Source organism: Porites lutea, chromosome 7, assembly GCF_958299795.1.
Source record: "Porites lutea chromosome 7, jaPorLute2.1, whole genome shotgun sequence".
NCBI lineage: Eukaryota > Metazoa > Cnidaria > Anthozoa > Scleractinia > Poritidae > Porites > Porites lutea.
In genome coordinates, this window is record NC_133207.1 from 14,361,413 (window position 1) to 14,386,716 (window position 25,304).

At 40.3% G+C, this 25,304-nt stretch overlaps 1 protein-coding gene and 1 pseudogene across 2 annotated transcripts in view; both read left to right on the plus strand.

Moving 5' to 3' along the window:
- The window catches only part of LOC140944987 (L-asparaginase-like), a 255,222-nt gene that overhangs the window by 44,471 nt on the left and 185,447 nt on the right, over window positions 1-25,304 (plus strand). The gene's annotated exons all lie outside the window — the stretch shown is intronic.
- LOC140943265 (monoglyceride lipase-like) overlaps window positions 2,007-25,304 on the plus strand; it is a 35,677-nt pseudogene continuing 12,379 nt past the window's right edge.

Genomic DNA, 25,304 nt, shown 5'->3' on the forward strand with positions numbered 1-25,304 from the left:
AATGAGCGATTTTGAAGGAGTTTGAGTTCGCCGTTGACACCTTCTATTAAGCGGACACTTGGGAAGGTTCCGAAGGTGTCCTCAATAGAGGTTTCACTGTATTAATTCGGCCTGGGCTGTTTACAATTTTAATATCATAGGTGACGAATTATTCCTTAATTTTGGCGCGAAATTTCAGCGATAATTTCGCATGTGAAATTACAAAATTGCCATGGCAACCTTCCGTGCGTATCAGTGTCAAGATGGCGACGAAGTTAATGAAGATGCCAGGGCATAAAAAGACGCCTTAGAAAACCTGAACACACGAAAGAGCGCATCAAGAAGGATTCTACCAGGTATTTTGTCGAAAAATTCTGCACTTAAGCCAAATTTAAGCTCTAAACGTTCGAGAGAGTGGAGTTCTCGATCGATACGATCAAGGATAAACATATCAAAAAGCCAAGATTGCTAACGTAATTCGTCACCTACGATATTAATAGGTAATCAAATGGTATACTCTTGAAATTAGGGAATCATTTCACTTGCGTTTTGTCCAAATCCTAATAATTTCCCTTGCCTAAAGGCTCGGAAAAATTATAAGGATTTGGACAGAACGCACGTGAAATTATCCCCTAATTTTATTCGTCACCATTTGATTACACATACTTATTTTTTCTCTAATATCACGTGGCCTTTCCCTCAAAAGCCACATGAACCAACATGCCAAAAAGTTAACTGATTTAGGGATTACAAGTTTATTGTTTGATTTAAATTACAAATTTATTAATGGGAGCTTCGTTTTTAGCCCTGGCTAAATCTATATATTATTTATTTTCCATTTGCAGTTTACAAATAAAAGCGTGGGTTCCTTATGGAAACGATCTGTCCGCTGGCAAGACCCTTGCTGATTGCTTTGCAAGTTGAGAGAACATCGTTTGGATTTCATGTAAGAGAATGTATGAGAAGTAGCCCCTCCCCGCAGGCAAACATGCAAAAAGATCACTTCCGGTTGACGTGCGAACGCAGCCGTATTTCCGGTTGTCTCCCAAAAAAGGGAACTAAAAGCAGAAAACGGCGTCGACTGCAAACATAAGCAATAGCCCAAGGGTGGAAGGTTTTCCTTTTTCCTGTTTGCGATTATGCTTGCGCCCGTATTATGAGTGTAACGTAGTATATAATGAGTGCTAGGCGATCTAGCTCCAGTGGATCAAAGTTCCTGCCATATTTTGGAACAAAACAAGAAATGTTGGCCACAAAGCTCCTTGTCGTACGCGAGAAAAACCACTGGTACCCAGGGTAGGAGAGAACGTTCGATCCTTATTTCCGTTGGACCTCTATATTTGGACATCGATAAAGAATTGTACACTTCCGGTTTTGAATGAAGGAGTGAATTTGTCGGCCGATTTCGGCTCCACTACGCAGTACAACATGAATCGGAAAAACCATTAGGTTTATGTATCTTGGCTGTTTCGGCCGAGCACCGCAGAAATAACAATACGTGAAACTACAACTTCTACTACATTCAAATATAATGGTAGATAAACTAGAACAGAGCTGAGCGACAGTTCACAAGGAATACTGTCAGAACGGAGGCCAGAAAAACCTGCTGAAAAAAAAAAACCCTAGTAGAGGAACAAACTCTGCAGGAAATCTGGGTAGGATCCATGACTCATGCTCCGAAAAGCCTACCCTACGCAGGCTACACGACGAAGGTTATTGCCCACTATTTCATGATTACTAAGCATGTATTCCAAAAAAGCACGGTAGATTCGAAATGATTATTCAAAAACAAACGAAAAATAACTAAAATATGCTAAAACCCTCGCGCAACTCAACTCTGTGACTCAATAAATCAAATAATAAATAAAAAATAACGTGGGCTAGACGAGGTGTCGGCCTAGAATGCTTTCCCACGTGATAAACATAGGGAACTACCTAAACCAGATGAGTCATCGATATGTCAGCGGCGTCTTATGACTTAAATGATCCCTTCGACTTCCACTCACTTGATCGATATCGCAGCGAGGATGGATCATCTGAGGATCTGTACAATCGCTGACAAAAACTGCGAACAAACAGCGAACTGAATGATAGTAGCTGATCAACAGATTTTCGTGGTTATTCTCTTGATGGAGCATTGGTCTTTATCTGTCATGGATATGGAGAGCATTGCTCACGCTACCAGAGGCTTGGAAATACTTTAGCTGAACAAGGCTACCTCGCCTTCAGTCAAGATCACGATATGTCCCACCCCTCCCTTGTTTAATCTCTTCCGCGATACAGTAACTGCATTTAATCATACTTTCTCGAGAAGAGGGGGGAGGTGGGGGGGGGGAGTAATCTAAAACTACAAGCTGAGAAATCGATGTATTGCAGAACCTCGTGAGCCCGGGGAGGGTGGCCCGTAAAATGTTAGGGATGGGAGGGAGGGAGAGAGACATAATACAAAACTGGACCATTATTTTTGGAATTCGGCAATTTATGATGTTATGGTCTCCTGGCGAATAGTGTGATATAGCCCTTCAAGAGCTAATTTTTGACAATAAATCTTTCTGTTAGTTGGTCATGGTCAGAGTGAAGGAGAAAAAGCCCAAATATCAGATTTTTCCTGTTACGTCAGAGATGTTTTTAAACACATTGACCAAGTCACAGCAGACAACACAGGCATACCAATATTTATGTTTGGCCACTCAATAGTATGTACTGTTATAAAAACTTTATTGGAACGCTGCCCCCTTTTTTTAAATTTTGTTTTTGTTTTTGTTGTTGTTTGTTTGTTTGTTTTACATTTTTTAAAGGTACGGTATAGATGGTAGGCTCTCGGGTCCACTAACCGCGCTGATCACTAAAATACTAATATATGTTAATAACGAGAAAGACCCCAAGCCCGTCATGCTTTGCGGTTGTTTCGTAATGTCGCGTTCTTGCCAGTTTGTTTTGATAACATAGTAAGCCTGTGAATTTCAGGTTTTCTCATTATTAACTCTTTTCAAGTCTGGCTTCAATGCAGTCAAATCACATATTACGAAAACACAAATACAGTCGAACATCCATATGCGATCACCTCTCGTAAAAGACCACCATCCGTAAGCGACCGCGTTAGCGTGGGGCTCAGTAGCGGTTTAAAGACTTTCCATTGTTTTTAACCTCTTGAAAAGCGACCACTTAACGATTTGTCTGATCTCTTTTTTTCGCTGTGTTTGATTAATGCTACTCAGAGTATACGAAGAACTTCTAAAAGTACCAGCTTGGAACTGAGGAAATAAATCGGTGCAACATATTTTATACTGCTTTAAAGTAGCTGTGCCCGGAAATCTACTCCAAGGAAGCCGTCGTAAGCGACAACCCCCTGTAAGTGGCCTCTAAGTCTCAGCCTTTAGAGTGGCTGCTTACGGAAGGTTTGATTGTACCTTGAAAAGTTCATGTTATGATATTATTAATATTATGCATTATTCTTTATAGGGTTGTACAATAGCTGTTCTTAGTGTTATGTAGAGACCTTATTTCTTTGCGGGTACAATTTTTAGTGCATCAAGCATAAAAGTGGAAGCCAGTCCTTGCACGGTAATTTATTGTTCCACTTGCTACAAATAGTAAACGAAAACACAATGCAAAGACTATTTCTCTTTTCTTAGGGTTCCGTCAACAGGATACAACAAACCCAAAACAGAAAAACACTACGTACCTGAGAAAACAGAAACATAAATCCCAAAACAGAAATAAACACCCCAAAGCGGAAACACATACAAAACAAAAATACAAAATTGAACCACAAAACTGAAAGAGAATTTAAAAATACAAACCTGATGATCAAAAACCGCAAAACAGAAACAAGGAAATAATGTAAAAAAATAGTTTCTCATGATTCATCGTCTTTTAATTATCTTAACCCGAGATCAGGCGTTTTTTTTTTTCAAGGGACGGCATGATCACAGGCTATAATAGATCATTCCGAGTTCCAAAAACTCTCACTTTAAAAACGAGGCTGAAAGTAAGGTAAAACGGGTAACAAATTACTGCAGAAGTGCAAAGTGATGTTGCGCGTGTTATTATCCACAAATCAAACCTGTCTTGTAGCAAATAAGATTCAGTGTTGCAAGTTGCAGGAATACTGAATCCTGATTGGATGAAATTACCCGGGACTCACGCCATACACAGGAGTTAAATCACTTGCTTCAAAACAAGTTTGCTTTGGGCCGGTAATTAAAACGCGCAACATTGACAGATTTTGATGCAAAAAGTAGAACTTCTCTCTAGTTTTTGCATTCGTGGGTAGTAAAATGCGCAACATCACTTTTCAACTAGTTTTCCAACAATTTTGTAAAACAGGTTTCACGATTTTGTTGTCCGAGTTACCATAGCTTTACCATGAAATGAAAACGCGCGAACAAAAACAAAAACATCAAACGAACGGAAAAAGAGCGACTTGACTGGTTTATCGAACGGATACAAACGCGCGTGGCTTTTGGTTGGTTAAGCGAACGCCCGAGAACTTTCTAGAAATCAAACGATACTTCGCTTTGAAGTCATATAACAACACGATTGGCCAATCGAACAATGCTTTCTCCATATTAGGGTTTTCTTTGGCGGGAAAGCGAAGAGGCCATGTTTTGATCTTTTCATCCCTTGGCTGATAAAACAAATAACGAACACTTCACGAAACCATTTTTCAACGTCATAAGAAAATCTAATGCAAAGTGAGATAAAACAGATTTTAGATGTGAAATATTTTCAGGGGCAGCAATTTTTCATAGTCTGTTGCCTCTCAATTCACATGTTATTTAAACATAAATAACTGATTAATCACGAGTAGAAACGAACTTTTTACAAAGTCCTAGTGGCGGAGGGAAGGGAATGTGATGATTATTTTAATAGGAGATTATTTTATCACGAGTCAAGTTTTTTTTTTGTTCCATAAATAAAAACGCACCCAAAAAACAAGACGAACTTGGCCAATATTCAGCTATCTGGACCTCACGCTTGGTTAAAAGAGACCTTTTAGATTCGAGGACGAGAACTACTAGGAGTACGACTTTCGCTCTTCTCAAAAAGAAAAATAGACATCCGGAAAGCTCCATTGTACTTTTGATTCACCAGAAAAGTTAGCACTGTTACCTATTGATGGAGGTTAAGCCCTCTCCCGGCCGAAAATAATAAAACTTAGCTTCTAACATTTGATAACTTGTTTTCGTCACAACGACATTCTCGGCAAAACTCGTAGTAGAATGACGACGGCTATCACGTTTTCCCGCCAAAATGACGCTGGCTCATGCGCGCACTGCTTAGCATTAAGAAAATCTCGTACTCTTAGTCGTCCTCGTCTTAAAAACTAAAGGTCTCAAATAACGTATATAATGCATGTATTTTACAGGCTTGTGTAGGAAGAATAGTATCATGGATAATGCCCTCGTATCAGATCAGGCCACCGATTGATCCATCAGTCTTAAGCCGGGATCCTACACAGGTGATACAATTCATCACTTTAGAAACGAGTCAGAAACTGGGTCGAGTTAACTATCGCAAAGACTCCTGGGATTGTTATTAAAAACAGCGGAGGAAAGATTGGCCAATAGCTTTCGCAAAGACTTCCGGGATTGTTAACTAGGGACTGAGAAAAAAATTGGCCAATAGCTGACCGGTGCGACCCCAGTAACAATCCCAGAAACAATCGCGGGTCAAATTTCTTCTCCAATAAAATTCCCTTCTCGTTTCTAAAAAGGCGAATAACACAACTGAACACTGCTCTCTTTTCCTGAGTCAAAGGAGAGAAACTTTCGTGTGCATTTTATCCACGTTTCCGAAGAAAAATTTCCACGACTTTCGAAAAATGCCGAACATATTCCGGTCATTTCTAGAGGTTGCTGAATGAGGCTGTGTCCAGTCCCTCAAACCGATCGCGAACCTCGACATTTCGTACCATTGACTGGAACATTATGAGTGGAGACTGAATAAAAGTTTTTCAGTTTAATGGTTAATGACAGGTCGTTCGGAATTGTGAGACAGGAATTCATGTTTTCCATCCTTCATGACTGTGCAATGAACTAGTGATATTGGTGGCCGGCGGGTTTGTCGAGGGTTATTCTGTCCTGTTCAATTAATCAGTTCTAAGATTATACCCCCGGTGGGAGAGGGCGGGGGAGCTACTCAACAACGTTTTATATTATATGGTAAGGCACCACCCCATGACCTAACTCCTTACACATTTATCGTTAAAGGAGCTCGTCGTGTTTGTTTAGGGTTGGAGCCTCCCCATAAAAATTTCAGTGTCACTCAATTCTTTGCACAATCCATTTAGTAACCAAAAGTCTTACAGCAAGTCGAATTTTGTTGAGTACCAGGCTCCCTCGCGCCTTCTACTCTCACGCGCTTGACTTGTGGCAAGTCTAGGACTTCAATAACACAATGCACCTTGTTTGTTACTATTGTTTTAGGTTGAAAAGTATGCCAATGACTTTCGACGAGTAGTTAGGGTGCTTGACGGTATATCATGAGGGCAGAAAGAGGCGGTCTTAAAACGGCGTTTGTTCATGTGGCGATATTGCCCTGCTCGGGGTAGGAGTTGCGGCCGCCTTGTTCTAAGCGTAATCATTGTGAACTTATCCCAACAACACTTGTGATTTGTCTTAACCCTTTTAGCCCCAGGAGTGACAAATATAAATTTTCTCCAATCAATATCAACACATTTTCAAAAGGAAAAGGTTATGAGAATTTATAAAATAATCACCAAAGAGCAAATGCTTTCATCTTTCAATTTTCGTCTCCAAACGGGAGTCTAAAGAATGATATGTTGTTTTCCCTCTTCGGCCAATTTTCCTTCCCGTTCTCATTTTTAAATCTACCTATTATTTCATTATTAACTCAACTGCTTGTAAAACTTGCTTTGTAGGTGGACAAAAATGGACGCCATGAACTTTTGAATGAGGTGGAAGAAACTGCGGGCGTGGTTTACAAGGACATTCAATACTTGATCCAGCAAAAGCTACCCTGAACTGTTTTAGAACTCGTTTGCACGAATCAAGACTAATTTTTAAAACTGCATATCCTTTTACCTGGATTCGTGCTGACGAGGCGTTAAACCACTCCGGAGACCGGTTTCAAAAAGATAGTAGGCTGATTTAGTGCGCAATAAAACGGGAACGACAGATGACGGCGACGCCGCGAGCAAATCAAACAACTGGCTTGACCAGGAGTTGTCCTGGGTTTGACTAATGGCAGAGAAGCAAGTCGGGCACCGGAAGTCGTTTTTAGTCCTTTCCGCGCGCTTTCCCGTCGTCAACTGACGCTCCCGTTCTGTTGCAAAATCATCCTAATGTTTCGGTGAGAGGATTCACTGGTTTCGTGTGTGGACGGAATACCAAACGGAAGGCCGATTCATGTGAAAATATAGATATAAATGCGCCATAAAAATATCCGGATTTGTGTGGACGGGGCTTTTCACGATAGTGTCAATCTACAAATACGACCAGAATCATTTCGTTTTTTTTTTTTTCATTTCTTTCATATTCAGAAGCCTTAATTTGCATTAGAAAGCCAAATTCTCGGAAGGATTCCATAAAAGGCCGTTTTTACGATGGCGTCATTTTACTATACCAGATTTCCTCAGGGTTTTGCTTTCTTGCGAAAGTTAAGACTTTTGGTTTTTAAATCTCAGTGAGATTAACAAATTTAAATATGAAGGAAAAAATGAAAGGAATTCCTTTACTAGCAAAAACAAGTCATCGCGTAAAAGGCAATTGGACCCTGTGGCCCAAGTAGCCTTGCAGCAGTTCAGAAGAGACCCCTGTGGGTCGCAGTTCCTTTGTTTTCGGGCTAGGTTCCAAACTTTGTTTGTTCATTGTTTTCCCAACCCATAACGGGATGTATTCCAAGAACTGCAAGGTCGCTCCTTATATCTTTTCAGTGAAGAAAAGTCGCCCCGGGTAGAAGAGCCACTCGCCTACCCTAGCTACCCCTGGCGAGTCAACATTTCCTTACCGAAACTTGGCGTTTAATTACACTAGAAACAAATAGTGGGCTCGGTTAGTGCCCTTTTTTTGACGGTAAGTTCACGCTCCTTGCTAAGCCAACTTTTCGCCAAGTAAACACTTGCCTTGCCCAGCCGGATCATTAACTCGGCCAAGACGAGAGAATCAGAGCATGCGCAAGCTCTGTTTTCAGCTCGGGCAAGAGGGTCAACTGTTTCTCATATAATTAACACTTGCTTAAGTTGACTCGGGCTGGGAGGGTGACACCGAGAAAAATTTTCTCGATATAAATGGCGCCTCATTCGCATATTTTCTTGACATAGGTTCAATGAACAAAACAATAACTCTGCCGTATGCATCACACGTTTTTGTAAATTTATTCGCCATCACTACGTTATATAGAGGACATAAGAACCCGAAGACAAATTTATTTTTCTCTATTTGCACTTTGATGTCAGTGCTCCCTAAAAATTCATTTCCACGGAAAATTGCCTACATTTGACCAACTTAGCCAATTAAAATAACCCCCACAAATTTTAAACTACGCCAAATAGTTTTACAAATGACGTTTCGCTAGCGTCGGGCGTATTAAATCTCGAGCAACTGACTTTCAGTCAGAGTCAATCTCTGTATTTTAACGCCATACGTTAGTAGTTATGTCTCACGTTAGGTTGTCTGCTTTGGACTAGAAAAGGTACCAGGACGATCAAGAAACGGACCCCATGTGTTTTTTTTTTTTAATTTTATTTTATTAACAACAAATTAGTATAGGTAATAGCATGATTTGTAGTGATATTTGGCATAAATACCACGAGTGATATTTCGAAATTGTTGCACGTAATTTCACGAGCCGCTAGGCAAGTGAAATTTGAGACAATTTTGAAATATCACGAGTGGTATTACGCCAAATATCACTACAAATCTTGCTATTATTTGTTTACACTACTACCCACAAAAGGTGTGTAATTTTCACATGTAGGTATTTCAAATTAAGCTGAAATACCACTGTCCTAAGCCAATCAAATTGAAGAAATTTCTCATGTAGTAGTATAAACAACATTAATACGCAGCAGAAAGTAAAAGAATAAATAAATAAAAAAGTCAGTAAGTAACAAAACAAATTACAATAAAAATAAAAAGTATCGAAGGGTAATAAATAAATGTAGAAAAAACCTGTCAGTTGCCACACATATTTAATATTGTCTTAGGTGGTTTTGCTTTCCGGTCCTCGCGTGAAGACCTCGGCGGGCTAAAATTGACCAGAGACCTCAAAGACGAAATTACCAGACACCTGGAGCGAAAGGCGACGAAGAGAAGAGATAGCATGGGAACGAGATTGATTTACAGTTTGATGTTCCTAGATAATAATAGCCTGCGATCATGGTCTCCCTGAAAAAACGTAAAACGCCTGTTCAAAAAAAAAGACGATGAAACATGAGAAAGTATAGCTTTACACTATTTCCTTGTTTCTGTTTTCGTCTTTTGTGGCTATGGTTTATTTGTATTTTTGGATTCTGTTTCAGTTTAATTTTGCGGTTTAATTTTGTATTTTTTTGTGTGCGTTTCCGGTTGGGGATGCTTATTTCCGTATTGGGATTTGTGTTTCTGTTTCCTGGTAGTGTTTTTCTGTTTTGGGTTTCCGTTTTGTCTTATGTCTTTCTGTTTTGGGTTTGTTCTCTCCTAGTTTTGTTGTTGTTGTTGTTTTGTTGTGGTTTTTAGTTTCTATCGGCCACCCTATATATTTGATAGTCCTCTGCATTTAAATCCAACCACTGGAGAACACTTCAAACTCCGTCGAAACTTTCTTCACAGATATCAAATCTTTCAGGTAAGAAATAATCTCCTTTAACTTGGAATTTTCCTGAGCAGATATTTCTGCAAGGTTCATTTTGATTCCTGCTGTAGTTTTTTCCTCTCTTTTTTACTTAGAAATAATTAATAATAATTAGACCGGTTTGCGACCGCGAAGCAAAGTATGTTTGTTTCATGTTAAGCAAAACATCCAACTACAATATTGTTTTGGCCGATTTGTGTTTCTCTCCCTTCGTTGTCTCCTTTGTCCGCGTCTCTCTTCCACTTTCTCCCCCCCCCCCCGCCCCTAAAACCCTCACCCCTACCCCTCCTCACACAAGCAATGCCGGATATTCAGGATAATTTGTGTTAAATGTGGATCTCTCATTACTGTGCAACCCTAACACACTCTCTTAGGCAGAAGCTCTTAACTACATTTTCATTTGGCATCACAGGTTTCAAAAATGATTAGTTTTTGTACTTAATGTAACCTTTCTTTGTTTTCTGAATAATTAGGTGGGATACACAAAGATGACTTTTTGAGTATTTTAATCTTAATTTATAGAAACAGACAGAATAATTCCGGAGATGCGTCAGTTAGATTAAATCTAGGGAGAAAGGAGTGGAAAGTTCTATCGTGTCTTATCTGTCAAATGGGGACATATTCTAAGACTTCAAATGTATTAGCCTACGAAAACATCCGTTTCTCCTCGCTCTTCGCCGCTAGGGACGTTTCGCGCAGAGGAACGTCTGCGACTCAGCGACAATGATTCCATAATCATGACGCAAATCAATGTTTACATAATAAATCCGGTAGTCATGGGGTTCCAAATATAAATCTGTCTAATTTTACGTGTCTTCTGGTCGATTTTGGTAAAGTGTTTTGCTTATCTGCCAACGAGCTCAGCTGAGCTCCAGCAAAACTCAAATGCTTCTTCTAGAGAAGACTATATTCCACAAATATTTACTGTTTTGTTAGAGATTCTTTGCGTTTACATTTGACCTTTGTGGCCTTTTGTCTTTTGTCTGTCATTTGTAAACAATAGCTTAAACAAAGTAACTACTCCGTCGACCAATCAACGCTTCTGACCGGATTCCGGACAGATTTTACGTCATCAGTATGGAATTTCTGTCGCTGAGTCGCAGAAGTTCCTCCGCGCAAAACGTCCCCAGCGGCGAAGAGCGAGGGGAAACGGATGTTTTCGCAGGCTACAAATGTATTAATGAGAACAATTTTTGTTTTTTCTCCACCTCCATGCTCCACTAAAGAAACCCTACTGCAAAGAAACAGTCCACTTTCAATACTTAAATTTCGAAATGGCAGAAAGAATACTACAAGGTATAGCTGAACAAAGAAAGCGTCTTACAAAAGCGCAAATCAATAAAAACACGGCAGAGAAAGCAGATGCCTACTACAATCTAGGCAAGGCTTATTACTTCCTCGAGGACTTCCATGGAGCAATAGAGTACCTCAAGCAATACCTGAGCATCGCTGAGGAAGTCGGTGACAGAGCAGGTGCAGGATGTGCCTATGGCACTCTCGGCTGTGTTTACAGATCCCTCGGTGACTCCCAAACAGCACTAGAGTACCAGAAGAAAAGCCTGAGCATTGCCAAGGAAGTTGGTGACAGAGCAGGTGCAGGACGTGCCTATGGCCATCTCGGCTGTGCTTACCAATCCCTCGGTGACTCCCAACGAGCAATAAAGCACCACAACCAGCACATCAGCATTGCCAAGGAAATTGGTGACAGGGCAGCAGAAGGATGTGGCTATGGCAATCTCGGCGATGCTTATGAATCCCTCAGCGAATTCCAACGAGCAATAGAGTACCACAATCAACACCTCAGCATTGCCAAGGAAGTTGGTAACAGGGCATGTCAAGGCAAAGCCCTTGCCAAGCTCGGCTTTGCTTATCGCAGCCTTAATGAATTCCAAAGAGCAATAGAGTACAACAATAAATACCTCATCATTGCCAAGGAAGTTGGTGACAGGGCAGGGCAAGGGCAAGGCTATGGCATTCTCGGCAATATTTATTTAGTTTTCGGCGAATACCAACGAGCACTAGAGTACAGCAAAAAAAGCCTCATCATTGCCAAGGAAGATGGTAACAGGGCAATGAAAGGCCAAGCCTATTCCGTTCTCGGCGCTACTTATCTCAAACTTAATGAGTTCGGACAAGCAATGGAGTGCCACAAGAAACAGCTGGGCATTGCCAATGAAGTCGGTGACAGAAGAGGAAAAGGACATGCCTATTTAAACATCGGCGAAGTTCATAATTCCATCGGCGACGTGCCACGAGCAATGGAGTACTACAAGCAATCCCTGAGCAATGCCGAGGAAATCGGTGACAGGGATGGACAAGGACATGCCTATTGCCACCTCGGAGGTTGTTATGCACATCTCCACGACTTCAAGGAAGCAATAGAGTGTTACAAGCAACACCTGAAGATTGCCGAGGAAATCGGTGACAGGAAGGCAGAAGCGTGTGCCCATGTCGGTCTTGGTCGATCTTTTTTTGTATTCATATTCCTTGAATGAGGCTTTAGAACATTTTAGATGCAGTGTAAAAGTCTATGACACTATTAGAGCCAGTTCTATCACGGAAGATGAATTGAAAATAAGTTTCCGTACGCAACATCAATTTGCCTATACTCATTTATGGTACGTTTTAGTAATGCTTGAAAGGAATGATGAGGCCTTATACGCTGCTGAGAGGGGACGGGCACAGGCTTTGCTCGATGCCTTAAAAGTAACTTATGGCCTTACATCACCTTCTCGCAGGTCAATTGAATCAGAAGAAGAAGTCGGAAATATTTCAAGGAAGACAACTGCTTTAACAGTTTTTCTGGCCCTTCATTCGAAAACAGTCAATATCTGGGTGTTGGGAAAAGAGGGAAACCCTATTCTTAGGCAAAAGGAGATAGAAACTGGTTGTGAACACAAAGATTCCTTTACTCTCCTTTTAGACACTGTTTTGAAAAACATTAGGGATGGCGTCGGTATTAGATGCGAAAATCGGTCAATGGATAAGCTGAGTGATGACTCAACTCCCTCAAGTACTCGAGACGACGATCAAACATCGGAGCCATCACAGGAGACCACCGACTTTTTACAGCCATTATATGACGCAGTTCTTGGTCCCATTGAAGACTTGCTTGATGGTGATGAACTAATTGTAGTCCCCGATGGTGCTTTGTGCTTAGCTCCCTGGGCAGCCTTAAGAGAATCGTTAAGAATCCGTATGGTTCCCTCACTGAGAAGTTTGGAAGTCATCACAAATTCGCCATGTGAATACCACAGTAAAAGTGGAGCCTTGATTGTCGGAGACCCATGTTTGGAGAAAGTTACAAATAAATGGGGCAACCCCATTTATGAGCAGCGGAAGTACGCAAGAATGGAAGTGGAGATGATTGGAGAAATTCTAGAGAGTCAACCTTTAACAGGTAAAGATGCAACCAAAGAAGCGGTACTTCAGAGAATCGCGTCAGTTGCTTTGGTTCACATCGCAGCCCACGGAAGGAAGGAGACTGGAGAAATTGTTTTGGCTCCAAACCCCCAATCGGGATCCAAGCCTCCTACGGAGGAGGACTATATTTTGAAAATGTCTGACATACAAGCTGTTAGGCTGAAAGCGAGGCTTGTTGTGCTCAGTTGCCCCCACAGTGGTCAAGGAAAGGTATCGCCTGAGGGTGTGGTCGGTATGGCGCGTGCTTTTTTGTTTGCTGGTGCTCGTTCCGTGCTGGCGGCGCTTTGGGCAATCGATGACGAAGCCACAATGATGTTTATGAAGTCTTTCTACCAACAACTTGGAAGTGGAGAAAGTGCAAGTGTTGCTCTTCAGACGGCCATGAAATGTCTTCGAGACTCCCACGATTTTTCTGCCCCGAGGTACTGGGCTCCATTTGTTCTGATTGGTGATGATGCTAAGATTGAATTGAAGAAAAAACGTTGAGAAAATCGTAAGTAGAGAGTTTTTATTACTTTTTTCTTGCTTTTCCTTATTAAGGGTCCTAGAAATAGAAGGCTGAAGAATGAAAGTCTGAACTATTATTTTCAACTCGAAATGTAAGAACATTGGCAGACTTGATAATTACTGGTAAAAAGAGAAATATATACACAATAAGGATAGGTGTGGTAAGTATGTACCGTTAATAGATTCACACAATCACATGTTATTCCTACCCAGCAAATCGTTTAGAAATCATTCAAACACTAGATAACCCTTAATTTTCTCAATTCTTAATTAATTTAGGGACAATATATATGAAAGATACATTTTGCAATAAGCTGCCTTTGTTTTCTTAGAGTACTGTCTAGCTCTATATGTTGATCAATAATTAACAGCTTCATGAAAAACAAATATGTCTAATATATTATTTGCCATTTTTCACATCATCATTCACCTCAATTGTTACTTTCTTTACAGGGATGAGCTGAAAGTTTGATGTCAACACAACTGCTGAAATAGGGTGTATATATCTGGATTTCCCCAAAGAAAGGAGTTCGTTATTTAATAGAGGAATGTCCGCAATGGGGCATTTGGTAAAAAAGCGTGCTTTCATTTTAGTCATTTTTTCAGAAGATATTGAATAGAGAAATTTAGAGCCACGCTAACGGCGAACGGCAAACCTCAGCAAATTCAAGTTAAGAATTTCTCAAAATAGAAAACATGCAGATAAAATGAATATAGCTCAAAGCAATTCTTATGGGTAAAACTAACTTGAAACTAACAATTTCTGTAGATTTAATTAGCAGCAAACGAGAAGTAAAGGGAACACTTGGTCACGTGGTACAAATCCACGCTTTGCCGTAAACGTAACTCTAAATCTCTCTAATTAATACTCATCAAAAAAACGTTTTTAAATCAGTCACGGCTACACTTGTTAATTTTAATTAATAATATATACACAATAAGGATAGGTGTACCATAGTAACCGACGCTCACTAAACTTGCCTCAAAATGGGCGCGAGGAATAAACGAACAGCTACTCAAAACGTCAGGTGCTGATGTTTTATCGTCTAAAAAAATCTAAGAAACCTCAGAGGGGGGGGGGGGGGGGGAGAACCCCCCCTTGTACATCCGAGGGTCAAGAATCCCAACGGGACGGAGACGAACCAATTAACTATTTACAAGCGTGGCCGAGGTTTCAGTAGAGTGATTCAGATTTTAATCAGATAACTTTAAAATTTTAAGTATGCACTGTAAGTATTTTGGTCACAATTCAGTGGTTTAAGGTTAAAACGGTGTGTTACGTTTTCTATGATTGATCCCCGGTTTCTCAGAGCTAGTATTATTTCATAAAAAAATGAATATGTTCATGTCTTGTTGATCCTTCATGTATAAATTGGTGAACAGTACAAAATGCAGACTACAGATCATTGTTTTCAGGGTTAGAAAACAATGGGACTATCAGTGGCTCCATAGCTTAGTTGGTTAGAGCATCGAACCGGTATCGCGAGGTCACGGGTTCAAATCCCGTGGAAATCCTGAATATTTTTTTCTTCCTTCTTACTCAATTATTGCATAAATTGCGTTCACAACTGCGAGTATCATTCTTCAGTTGATTTCATTTCCGCAGTTCTCATATATGATTTATTTCATATGCATTTGTCAATGGGACTATTGTTGTCATGTTCCCATTTGCATGGTGAAAACAATGTTTTGCACTGAGAGCAGTCTGCATTCTGTACTGATGTTATAAATTGGGACACACATTGTGTCACTTAATTAAAACTGCTTTTAAATTCAAGTAAAATGGGATTTCAGGGGCGAGTTTAACTTATATGGATAAATTATTAGCGTTTCAAACAAAGAGTAAACATTTTGCCTTCCATGTTTGGGAATAAATATGCTCGTATTTTTAAGAGTAAGTTTTGGACGATACATTGAATATTCTGCGCAGAGACGACAGCGAGTGACCGCTGGCGAATTGGACCGTCTAAGAATCATTAGAGTGACTTTTGCCTTATTTTAATAACCCTTTTTTGGGAAAAGCGTTGCCAGATAGTCCTTCCTTGCCTGCAAACAAAGGAAAAAGATTTATTTTCCTTCTCTATTAATTTTTCCACCACCACTTCCTTGTAGAGCTGAATCCGCCTCTGTCTCTGCACTCGTAGACTATTTGTTCTGCCGTTAAACTAGGTTTAACTCTTAATCTTGTTTCTTAATTAATTACTGCAAGTCATTTTAATCATAGAAAACGTTTTCGTGTACTATTGCGTTAATGGTCCAACAGCTTTAATTGATATCGACTTGAAAGTATCCAAACAGTGGAAGAGATTAAATTAAGATTTTGGACACTCCAATAACTTAATGATGTTTTGTTATAATTGTGCTAGGTTGTAAAAGGTTGGGCTTTTTATCAAATAGATCAGTTCCAAAACACGTATACAGAAACGTTCTGAGGTTTGGCGTTAGGAAATAACAGTAATCGTTCAAGCTATCATCATTCTATCGAGAATCTGACCTATTTTTACTGGTTTTAGATCCCTTTTCTCTAGACCATTGACTTTTAGCCATTACTCAGTTATTTAAAGAAACTGCTCTAATTTAGGGATGTCACCATTAGAAAAAAAGGATAGGAGGTTGGGGGAAGGCAAACGCATTAGTAAGAAAAAAGTCTCCACACGCACCATGATCAAAAAAGCTGTTCGAGAAGGAAAAATAGATTTCCACCTCAGGGGTAAAAAGAAAACTTTCATAGACCTCCCAAGAATTCAACCCAGCCCCTTTACTTTCCTAATGGTTCATCCCTTATACCGCCCCATGTAACGGAATCCGGAATCCGGGAAAAATTTGCATGTGGAATCCGGAATCCTGGGTTTTGGAGTCCGGAGTACAGCTCAAAGAATCCAGAATGTCACTAGCAATTGGAATTGAGAATCCAAGTTCCACTGACAAAGACTGGAATGGAGTACCCGCAATCCGGAATCCGTGACGTGGAATCCAGAATCCCAGACTATCGTGGATTCTCTTACATGGGGTGACTTATAGGTCGGCTTGTTGAACTGCTTCTACTTGCTCCCAACACGTAGCACGATACAATGTTTAGTTTCTGATGTTGCCTTCAGATAAGTAATGTTGTATTAAACCTGAAGAAAACGAGATGTTTACTGTGATTGTTGATCTCTTCATGCCTTAAACCATTTTAAAACAACTTCTCTTTGAATTGGAATAGTCAATATTTGGTTAACAAACCACTCTCCCCTCAGAGGCCTAAAAATGTTCGATTCTAGGAAGTTTTTCACATATTTTAAGGCAAGTGTCTGGTTCTGTCATCATCCCGCTAGGTAAATCGGTTTCAAGCAAGAAAACCCAACTTTCATGCAGAAGTTTGATGAAAACAATTTGACCTCGTTTCGCCATACAACGTCATAAGAATCATAAAGGCACCAAAAACTCATTCCATTATATTTTCAAAGAGTACCATGGTAGTGACCCACAACCGTGTCACGGGTCTCTTGGCAGTCAAATGACACAGTAAAACAAAAACGTGTTCAAACAAATTTTTCGACATCCCGGGACGTTCCTTTTAACACAGCAAAGGAAACTTTTGTCCATATTTATCAAAACTAGAATTTCATCGTTAATCCAAGCAACCTTGCCACTTTCAATTGAAGCAGCACCTATCTAGGTTTCTGTGCAACTCTTCGTCGCAGTGTGAACGGGTAACGGGTATTCGAACCGTGGAGTTAATAAAAGAGTAGAAGGGAGGACTGAAACCGAGAAAAACGGAAGTAAATATTAAGCGGAAGTTAGGATTGGGAATTATTTCGCCAATCCCTCTCGGGCCAACTACTCCAGACTCGTACCCAGTCGCTATTTATTTATCCCCGCGCGCCTCAATCTTCTCTCCAATCTCCAATCTTCTTTTATCCCAAAAACACATAAACAGTGAATGGTGCGATTGTAAACATGTATAGATATTCCTCTCGAGGCATGGGCAAAGTCAAGTTTCAGTACACACCTGGTCAATCGTGAAGCACGCACTACTGTAAATTTTAATCATATTTCCAAACATGGTCATGTTCACCAGTGCCTATATTGAACACCTATTGAATGAGATTTTGTGATATCCGGAATAATCAAAGGTCTAGGTGTTGCCAGCCAAGCCGAAGGCTGAGGCTTATAACACTTACCGGGACCTAGATTATTCCGGGTATTACAAAAAGTTAAACTAATCACACATTGTTTTGAAGGAAATAACAACACACCGTCGCACGGAACATAGTTTGACATTGCTCTTGGAAATCATGCATTGTGCGCGCAAACTGCAGACAAGTCAGTTATCTGCCAGCAGATAATTAACTAATCTGTAGGTTGCGCTTATTTTTAAAATAAACTGTAGGCTCTTAGCCAATGAGAAGGCACTCACTAAGTACAACGTCTAATAATTTTGGTTATATGTATATAAATTTATTTCAAAAAAGATATCTTGCAAACGGACTTGCAAGGAAAAGAAAAATTCATGCACAGAGTTATTAGCCATTATAATAACTTAAGGATGGTTGAGGACATAAGCATGGATGGGAAAGACAAACTTGAAAAATTTAGCCAAAAAATTCAAGAGGCAGAAAACATGACGTGGCTAAGCTAGTCCTTGATTAAACCCCTCGCCAGTAGAAATGGGTGTGGGGAAGTAGCCTAGTCAAAAGAAGGGAGCCGCAAGGCAGCACGGGAGGTAACCATGACCGGTGGGGGGGAACCAACACCGTCAAGGGTGATATCACTTCATGGGTGATAGATTACTCCTTAATTTTGGCACGAAATTTCAGCGTTAATTTATAATTTCACTTGTGACATTACAAAATTGCCATGGCAACGTTCCATACGTCTCAATGCCAAGATGGCGTAGAAAATTCAAAATGTTATGAATGAAGATGTCAGTGCAGGGCATTTAAAGACGCTTTAGAAAACCTGAACACACGAAAGAGCACATCAAGAACTATTCTAATAAGTATTTTGTCGCAATAACTTAAGCCAAATTTTAAGCTCTAAACCTTCCAGTGTGTGGAGTTCCCGATAAGATAAATAAAATATGCCACATAAAATCACTCTTCCTAAGCTAACTTATTCTAAGAATTAGTCAATAGGGCTGTGGATACTTTTGACCACATCTAGTGAGGACGTCACATTTAGACTCGGAAGGACAAGTAAGGATGCCACGCTGCACCATTCTCTACAAGAACAAACAATTAACTAGAAATACGTGTATCACAGAACCTCGCGAAGCTCGGGGGGAACCCATAAGGGGTGGGATGACAGGAGAGAAATTAAGTAAATCATGTAACTGGGGAGGGTGGATCTAATATTGGAAGCTGAGATGTACTTAATCTCCTGTGGATTAAATTTGAACCTAGTGCTCTGAGATTTAAATGGGGTTGCTGTTGTTAGCAAATGCTGCATAGGTCCCATCCCCCATGTTCACTCCATTTGACCCTCCTAAATGTGTGTAATTATGGTCAAAAGGAAATGGGGGTGATAGTGGATAACTGCCAGCTAGTATTCAGTTGCATTTGCTTAATAAAAGCTCACCCTTAAGTGCAATAATTATTTGTGAAATGTGTCAGTAGAAGTGAGTGGATGGCAATTCTAGGACATAATGCTGCACTAAAAACAACAACTAAATGCTGCTAATTGGAGAAAAAATTTATTGTTCGGCGAACTACAGCTATAAAAGTGTTTGCACTTTTTTTGGTACATAATCACACTTGACAACTATTGTTTGTAACAGTAAAGTGCAAACATAATCACTGAAATAGAAAATTACGAGTAGCAATGTCATTAAGGATGCAGTTCATGAGAATTACTAAAGTGATCATGATTTATGATTATTGTACGTGTGGGCATTCACCTTAAAGAACTGAATCCTTGTAAAAAGTACCAATTTTTTACCAGTTAGGCAAGTGTTCATAGTTACTCGTGTACATGTATAAGAAACAAATCCCTATGCAAGAGTGAATTTGTATGAAATGTTGAAGGTCATCAGTTTCTCCATTGGTCTCAATTCTAAACATGCAAGAGCTTGTTGAGACAGTGCCAGAGCCATAGATTTTTAATTTCCCAGACTGAGACGAGGCAAATGAACACTTTCCCTGTATTACACACATTTCTGGTGAATGTAAAGCTAAGTGCAGGATGGATTGATCTTATGGAAAACCCTACATAAATATAGATCTGCTTGCATGTCGTTTAATTTCTTGAAACAGTCTTCATCTGCCAATGGAACAGATGTTTTATTTCTGTGAATATGTCACCTCTGTCTGACTTCTTTGAAAGAGTGAAATTTTATGAGTGACCTGTTAAATTTTTTCCTAACAGCGAAAGGAATTAACGTTCCTGGCATGGCAACCATGTCACACACTAATATTCTGAGGATATCCGAAATACTATGTTATTTTCGAATAATATAGGAACAAAAATACAGGGGGGCAGCAATAACAAATTTTTGTCACGTTTGACTTAAAAGACACAGCTGGGTTTATGTATAAGGCTGCTATACATACATTTATTTTACTTGTGAAGGAAATTGAATGAAAATTGTAAGCTTAAACGAAAAATTTTGCCCAGTAAGGATTTTGTTTACAAAATGTAACGCTTCCCTACATGTCACACATTATCGGTGTTGTAAACTGTTCATTGTAAAATAAAGCTTACTGTAAAATGGTGAAAAGGCTGATCTGCTGTCCTCAGTCCGTTGCAAAGATACTCCTCGTGTCGATTTTACAGATGGTGTAGTTCTTGCTTCCTATCGTTGCATCGAAGAAGATAATTTTGACTGTAAACTTGCCTCTCCTTGCGAATTCTATTGACCGAATACTGAAATGTCGGCAGTCGGTGTTCCCTCTCTTCGTCGGCTTCTTTTGCAGTGTAACTGTAGTATTTTGTTGCTAACTCTTTACATACAGTATTCGTGGTCGCTGTATAACCTCTGTCTCTAGTTGACAGTGTTTGTCTTCGATGTGCCGTTACTCGCGCTGAATTTAAAGTCGACGTCCTCGCTCTTGCGGAGTTTTGTTTGTAAATCTTTCCCAGCGAGGATTCTCAGCCACTTGTTGAATCCACCGTTGTTGAGTTTGCTGTTCTGTTTTATTTACCTGAGATATTGGGTGCTGACTCCTCGACCGTAAACATTGTTATAATTCACAGATGAAAAAACCCGTCTTCAAGAAGAAAACCCATAGCTTTGTGGTCGATGGCAATTGGTTGCCTGGAAACCCATAGTGCACTTTGACGTCACTACTGGATGACGTCAAGGCGGACACCAACCAAACTCGATAGATTTATAGCCAAGAGGAAAATCACGCTGGCCTTGCGATGCTTGAGTGATACACGCGCGCTTCGCGCGCGACGAGATTATAAACCTCGCGGCTCGGCGCTTCGCGAGGAAAAATAACGTGGGCTAGACGAGATGTCGGCCTAGAATGCTTTCCCACGTGAAAAGCATGGGGAATCTACCTAAACCAGATGAGTCATTGATATGTCAGCGTCTTATGACTTAAATGATCCCTTCGACTTCCGCTCACTTGATCGATGTCGCAGCGAGGATGGATCATCCGAGGATCGGTAAAATCGCTCACAAAAATCCAGCGAACTGAATGATAGTAGCTGATCTATTGTTACGATAGCGAAATCAGTCGGTAGGTGGTGGGCAAAAATATGGTCATCCGAAGAATACAAAAATTGAAGAAAATAAACTAAATCTTCGTATTAAAAGAAATTAGAGATTTTAATACATCTTGCAGTTAATTAATCATTTACTGTGCTCGGAAGGATTCTAAATGATTTATAGCACAAAATTTAAAGTCTCTTGATCATTGATAAAACAAATAACAACAGATTTTCGTGGTTATTTTCTCGATAGAGCATTCGTCTTTATCTGTCATGGATATGGAGAGCATTGCTCACGCTACCAGAGGCTTGGAATACTTTAGCTGAACAAGGCTACCTCGCCTTCAGTCAAGATCACAAATATCAGATTTTTCCTGTTACGTCAGAGATGTTTTTAAACACATTGACCAAGGCACAGCAGACAACACAGGCATACCAATATTTATGTTTGGCCACTCAATGGTATGTACTGTTATAAAAACTTTATTGGAACGCTGCCCCTTTTTTTGAATTTTGTTTTTTTTTTGTTGTTGTTGTTTGTTTGTTTGTTTTACATTTTTTAAAGATATAGATGGTAGGTTCTGGGGTCCCCTAACCGCGCTGATCACGGAAATACTAGTATATGTTCGTATTCTCGATTTTCACTCACGTGAGAAAGCAGAAATAAAAATGGAAACCTTTTAAGAGCGCCTGTCTGTAAAAATCAGACAAATTCAAAATTTCGCGGCAAGGGTGGAAAATTCGATTTCTTTCATATTTTAATGTTACATAGGCTAGGGTATTACTAAAACCACTGTATAGTTCTTTCGGTGAAATATCCTTTTATTTCAGAGATAAATGCAAATAAGCAAAATCCGTTAAAATCGTCATTTGAGGCGCTCAATTATTACATGGGTTTGAAAGCCTTGCGTGCAAAAACCGATTACTCTACCGTCTTTAAAACATCACAGCCTTCCTTTACAACTTCTAAATATCTGTTAAAATGATTTGGGGAGATAGTGCTCTGTTCTTTGTATACAATATAATTTAATTTCGAAGGCATACAATTTAGTTCAGTAAAAGTAATGCGTGAAAAAACGTAATTTTCACCATGTGCGAAACCTTCAAATTGATTGAGCTGCTGGTGGTTGAATGTTAGAAGGATGGTCTACAGATTCCTGTAAAAATGTCTTTGGGCAAATGATTAATAGCGACGCGAGAGCTTTACAAAATCTGTTAAAAATGCAGATATTTGACCTTCCGTGGCCGAACTTTGAAGTTGCGAGTCGGACAAAATTTCGTCCCGTCACTTGTCTAAACTCGCAGTAGATTATAATAAACGGATAGGAAACCCTTTTGAAATGTTCTTACCTTAAAATCTGCTGTAAAAGACGAGTCAAAAGGCCATTTTAGCCCGATTATTGAGTCGTTTGATCTTTGTCTTGTAACGTGTAATTGTACACCGCGCAACTGTCAACGTATTCACAAGACAAATACAATTATTTGATCAACTTTCGGGGCTTTTCATTACGACTTCATCTTTTCGACGGCTCAATCATTTGTTAAACATTGCTTAGAATGTAGTATCTGAAAATATTACCGCGCAGATACTACATCTGACTGCTACAACAGAATGACACAGAAATGCCGGTGCTCACATCTTGAATTGCAGGCAGCCGTTTGTAAGTCACGCAATCCAATTTAGCGGGGTGGAGAAGGGTGAAGTAGCAAACAGCCACAACGAGAACAACAGCAATAATTAAGGCTGATCACTATACTGGATAACTTTTCGTGCAGACACAAAAAGCTATCCGGTAAAGTATGAACACCTATCCGGTATGTGACTCTCCTGTTTAGAGATCGGCGCGTCGCAGCTTTGCGTTTCCCCCGGGGGGAGGGGGGGAGGTACTGCCTTATAAGAGGCTAATGGGGATGTGCCGCAGGATGGGGTTGCATTTTTACGACTGGATTGACGATAATGGGGTCGCATTTTCAATAGAGTTACTAGAATGGGGTCACACATTTTCGGATTTTTGGGGGTAAGACTGTTCGTCATATTTACGGTTAGCAAACGTACCAGAATGTTTTTACTGCAGACGGAAAGTAAAGTGGTCTCATTCAATCTAAAAAAATGGGTCAATTCATGAAAATAGAAAGTGAAAGTGAAAGTTGGGATGGCGAAAATTACATATTTGTTCAAAAGTGACTAAGATGGGGTCTATAATTGGCCACAATGGGGTAGGGGCTCTGAGAGGCCAGCGGCACATACCCAGCAAAAATTGACCCAAGTAACCCCCCGGGGCTTTTTCGGACCGAAATCACCCTTCTTTGCGTGAACAGAAGCCCTATCGGGTATGCTTTCTTTTTGTGCCTGCACAAAAGCTCTCCGGTATAGGAGTGATTGAAGACAATCTATAGCTTAAGATAGTGATACCCTTAGACACGGTCTTTCCCTGTTAAGATCCAAATACTGGTCATTTTGTTTATTCACAATTTTGGTCGTCAGCTCGCAGACTGGGTGACTTTATTAAACGGTATCAGGACCGTTATCAGCGCCATAACCTGCCGATAGAAGCCGTACTTGGAGTTGTTAAAGAATTTAGTACAAGTCTGCAGCTGCAATTCTGTAGAACAAACTCTAACATAAGCATGCATGCAGTCACAGTCTAGGGACCTCTGACATTAAGGTCATTTCCCAACCCTTCTCTTAGAATCATAGTAGTGGTGATGTTACGAGACAGCTCTTTAAAACTTCGTTATATTTTGCAAGCTATGTAACTACCGTATTTCCTCGAACAAGCGCCCCAGCTCGGCTAAAAGGAGAGGTGTTTATACTGGAAGAAGGGCGCTTAATAAGGGAGGCACTTGTTAACTTTTCCTTTCAACAAACGGTATTTCTATTTTGTATAAATGCATCTTAACGCGTTTGGTGGCCTGTCCTGTGCGTTCATTTTAACTCTTTTTGATTTAACCTATTACGTATCTGTGTACCGTATTTCCTCGGTAAGGGCCCATGCTCTAATAAGCGCCTGTCCCCGAATAAGCGCTCACCCCGTTGGTCATAATATCAAACAAGCGCCCCTATCGAATAAGCGCCCTCCCTCTACTCCTCATAACTTTTTTAAATAGTAGGAATACAAGAGGAATGGGACGATCTGCTTATTGATGACGAGGATAATCTCGAAGATAAAGAGCAAAGTGATAGCACGTAAATAGCGCGCGCACCGTGAAAGATCGTGACGTCATTACTACAAACTCTCTTGCAAACACAACTCTAGGCTGATTTAGCAACAGAAAGGGAGCGTCAGTTGACGACGGCGCGCGCAAATCAAACAACAGAGCGGCACATTGGCAACGAAAGTCGCGTTTAGTCCTTTCCGCGCGCTTTCCCGTCGTCAACTGACGTTCGCGTTCTGTTGCTAAATCAGCCCATCCAAAAGTCGGGTTTGCATGAGCTGTGACGTCACCATCTTTTGCAGTGCGCGCGCTATTCACGCAATCCCCGGCGGTGGGGGGGCGGGGGGGGGGTACTTCTAGAAAAACTGGGCGGGGTTGTGCGGCACGCCTCCTGAAACCTTTACCCTATTTCAGACCAAAATCTGAGATTTTTCCTACTCTATTTCAGACCTGATCCTTAAATCAATACCCTATTTCAGACCTGCCTTATAATCAGTTCCCTAGGTCAGACCAATGTTAAAGGCAATGTTGATACGCTTTGATTAAGTAGGATACTAAACTGTACTGCTACGGAACGTACTCAGTTGGCCTAGAACCTAAAGGGAAATGGTCTTATCGCCTAATTATGAAGAAGTAGCTTCTTCTAAAAAAACATACCCAGACCAAACTGGTCGAAATTGATACCCTTTCTTAGACCAAAAAAGATAAAAAACCATACTCTTTGGCGCCGCACACACCTATATAGCAGATATAAGGGATTACCCCCCCCCGCCTTCGGTACTCTTGTTTATAACAACCACTGT